The 3,864-nt window shown below is 36.5% G+C and overlaps 1 protein-coding gene across 4 annotated transcripts in view; it reads right to left on the bottom strand.

Moving 5' to 3' along the window:
- LOC107720250 (tyrosine-protein kinase JAK2-like) overlaps positions 1-3,474 on the bottom strand; it is a 46,762-nt gene extending 43,288 nt beyond the window's left edge. Inside the window, exon 1 of one of the 4 annotated variants that reach the window (XM_016527909.1) lies at positions 3,385-3,474. The gene's annotated coding sequence lies outside the window, so the exon portion shown is untranslated. Of the gene's footprint in view, positions 1-2,228; positions 2,838-3,384 lie in introns of those variants that run through there. The other 3 variants (XM_016527906.1, XM_016527907.1, XM_016527908.1) reach the window with 3 other exon arrangements.
- Positions 3,475-3,864: the final 390 nt, after the last annotated feature.

Here is a 3,864-nt window from a genome sequence, read left to right as displayed (position 1 = left end):
TAACTGACATGTCACTGGTATATTCTCCATCTGTGAATGTTAGAAAGCCATGGAAATATTTCCATTTTTCTGTCAGAAGTGCATGAGCCTTCTGCTTTGGGATTCTCCGCTAAACTTCACAGACTTCAGTGAAGAAGCACCGCTGCACGCATGCGCGCCAAACAGACAGAGCTCAATTAAATAGGAGCGCAATAATTCTGACTAAAATATACATTTCGCTGAAATATTTGTACTTGGACAATAAATGTGACATGTAGAATTTTAAACCTTCAAGTAAGTCTATTTTTATGATAGCACTGATTGTAAAGTGACTGTAATGGGGTAATCAAAATAGCCTAACACAACTCTGTGCTTTTGTTCTCATTTATTTTTAATTTTAGTTTAGTGAATTTAACTTCCGCTAACCGAGAATGATGGTTGATAGACATCCCGACATTAACAAACCCTCATTTCCTGACCTTTGCTGAGATTAGCCATTCAGCAGTGCGCTCAGGATAGGATTGTCTGAACACATTAGCCACTAGCCCATGGTGAACCAATTAAAACATCATAAATGAGAAGCTGCAGCATGTAACTCAACCCTCTACATTGCGAGTAAATCACTCGCATATGCGACTAAATCTTACTCTGGGCGACTAAATAATGTCTAACATTAGCCATTGGCTAATAAATTCTTAGATTTTACATGCCAGTATGTGTGTGAGAGGCGTTCAACACAGATTTTCACTCGATAAACACGCTGACTGAGTGCTTGAGAGTTTCGCTCTCCGTCAAGCGATCTGTACTATTTGGATCTGCGCTCAATGGATCATGTCATGTACTCAATGGATACTCAGTATGTAGCAGCAGCGCACCCGTGTGTGTGTGTGTGTGTGTGTGTAAAATAGTATATCAGTCTGGTGAGTAAACAAAAAAATTTACTAGCCAATGGCGATTATATTGCCAAGGTGTGCGTAGAGGGTTGCCATATCGCCAGCCCTTAGAGACAACACTGTTTGTAAAGTGATGAAATATAAGGATGTAAATTCAGAAAAATCAAGATACACATCATTCACCATAACACTTTACAGTAAGGTCCCATTAGTTAACATTTGCATTAACTAATGTTAATTAATTATAAGCAATGCATTTGTTACAGAATTTATTCACCTCTGTTAATGCTAGTTAATAAAAATACAATTATTTATTGTTAATGCCAGCTCAGTTCCATTAATAATACTAAAAGATACAACTTTTGATTTGAACAATGCACCAGTAGGCCAAAATGTTGAAATTAACAGTAACTAAGATTAATAAATGCCTTTTAAGTATTTTCATTAGGGGGTGTGGCAGAGTCTTAACTTTGATAAAGAATATCTCTTTGGTTTTGAGACTTTAGTCTTTGCAACTTCAGGGATCTTATCTATTCACGAACAGCTTGTAACACTCCAAAGAGAAAGGAAAACTTGAAATCGCATCATATGACCCCTTTAACTAAAGATAACAAATGGAACCATATTGTAAATTTTATGAACAGAATATTTTTTACAGTGTGTAACTTTCAGCCAAACTAAAATACTGCAAAAATGTAAAAACATAATTTAACAGCCTATATTTAGGATACATAAAATGCTGGCTACGAAATTAATCAAATAATAATTGTATAATATATTGTATTGTATGTAATTTTATTACAAAACAAAATGTTTAAAATGTTATTCCCAACACAGAATGTCATTAAACTCAGTCCATAATTATGATGTGACGGAAAACACACTTTTCATGACTTTCAGAAATAAGAATTACAGTTCTCCTGAGATGCATATTTCTCCAAGGCTGAATAAATTAAGAGGTTAGGTTAGGGTTAGGTTTAATTTCCAGGGTAGGGGATAGGGTTATTTATTTATTTTTCAGAATTTTTGCCCATATATATATATATATATATATATATATATATGTATGTATATGCATGAATAGAAGTAAAATGATTGGGGCTGACATTTCCATCAGGTTACAGACTCATGCTCTCAGTTAACTGATCAACAATCAGAGCAGACATTACCAGTGTTGCAAACTGGCTGTACAGTTACATAAAAATATGAATTATACATGACAGCATACATTGAATCTAATCTGCAACATCAACATACGGCCTCACAGGCTGCAATACACAAGTACGAGTGTTTTAAAGCAACAAGCCCATCTGCACAATAAAAACAACTAACGTTACTGTAAAGAGAAATACTTACTTGCTTGTTTGGGGTTGCTGAGCTAGCGAGCACTGCTAGCCAACTTGCGTGATGATCAACGCACTTGAAACTTCAAATATCCGAGCAAAACAGTCCGTTAATCCATGCTGCTGCATTTACTCCAAATATTTCGTCGCTCGGTGTCACTTACGCGAGGGTTAACGGACATCCCGTTAGCTATCGTAACATTTGACTTGTTGAAGCACAGCTCGCTAAGATGTTTGGGGTCAAGTTTAGACGGCTAGATGCGCGTTAGCGTGTGCTGCTGTTGTCCCTCTTATTTACAAAACATGAGCACAGGAGCTTCGCACTTATGCATGCTGTCTCAACTCAATACGACGACGATGACGACATATGTTCTTAAAGAAAGCCACCTGATGGATATGTTAAGGACGCGTCAAGTCTTAAGATCACCAGTGGAGTGACAGCTAGCGAGCATGCTAACTTACCAGACATGACAGTCAAGACTACCAGCAGGTCATGCTTTAACATACCACTTCTGTGTTTGTCTTTAAATGACCGACGCTTTGTCTATCCTTTCGAAAAGAGTGAATAAATACGAGTTTTAATTTCCAGCACGCAGTCTCTGTGTGTTTCTCTGCTGTCTCATATGCACTGGTGGTATGGCAAGCCGTTTTAACATTTAATCTATAAGCCGTACTAGTATCTATTTTCATGGTACTAGTACCTATTTTTTAGAAACTAGTATCTTTTCCATTAAGTACTAGTACTTATTCATTAGGTACTAGTGCTTATTCTTTAGCTACTAGTGCTTATTCTGTTCTATTTTTTCTTAACAAGAAGAGTATAATTAAATACTAGTCACTATTGGAATAAGTACTAGTATCTAATGAATAAGTACTAGTAACTTTACAAAAGACACTAGTACCTAAAGAATAAACACTAGTACCTAAAGAATAAGCACTAGTAGCTAAAGAATAAGCACTAGTACCTAATGAATAAGTACTAGTACTTAATGGAAAAGATACTAGTATCTAAAAAATAGATACTAGTACCATGAAAATAGATACTAGTACGGCTTACAGATTAAATGTTAAAACGGCTTGCCATACTGGTGGCGTCCTGTGGTTACTGCAGTTGACACGCCACTCGGAGTCTCAGCGGGAAGTGTCTCAATACCTAGTGTTATGCTTACCTAGACAGCATAGGTTTAGCTGACTTGCTTATAATTCCCCCAAATCTGCCTATGGCGCCCTGAAACGTGTAAAGGTTTTAAAACACAACCCGTTTGTAACGGTAGAGTGATTCACTGACCCTTTGCTATCACCTTCATCAGATCACAATCAATTATTAACTCTAGACCCTCCCAGCACTGATCCTTTAGATTAGTCGTGCATTTTATATTTGGTCATTTTGAAATGCATGTTTTTGGCTGAGTGACTTTTTAAATAATTGCAAGTAAGTGAAAGTAAGGATGGTTAACTTGTCCTTGATACCGATGCTCTCTGTTTGACCTCTCAGTTTGGTTTTAAGTGAAAGCAAAGTATGTTTGCTATACACATGCTTCACTGCATATTCAAACTATTCAAACTTTTCAGTCCAAATGTCAGTCTATCTCCCCAAACACAAAACAATGTGATTAATACATCAACAGCAGATTCTGACTTGGATTCTT

This window comes from Sinocyclocheilus rhinocerous, unplaced genomic scaffold, assembly GCF_001515625.1.
Source record: "Sinocyclocheilus rhinocerous isolate Xijiao unplaced genomic scaffold, SAMN03320098_v1.1 scaffold62, whole genome shotgun sequence".
In the NCBI taxonomy this organism is placed as follows: Eukaryota; Metazoa; Chordata; class Actinopteri; order Cypriniformes; family Cyprinidae; genus Sinocyclocheilus; species Sinocyclocheilus rhinocerous.
Note: the sequence above shows the minus strand (reverse complement) of the source record. Positions and strands in the feature narration are given on the sequence as shown.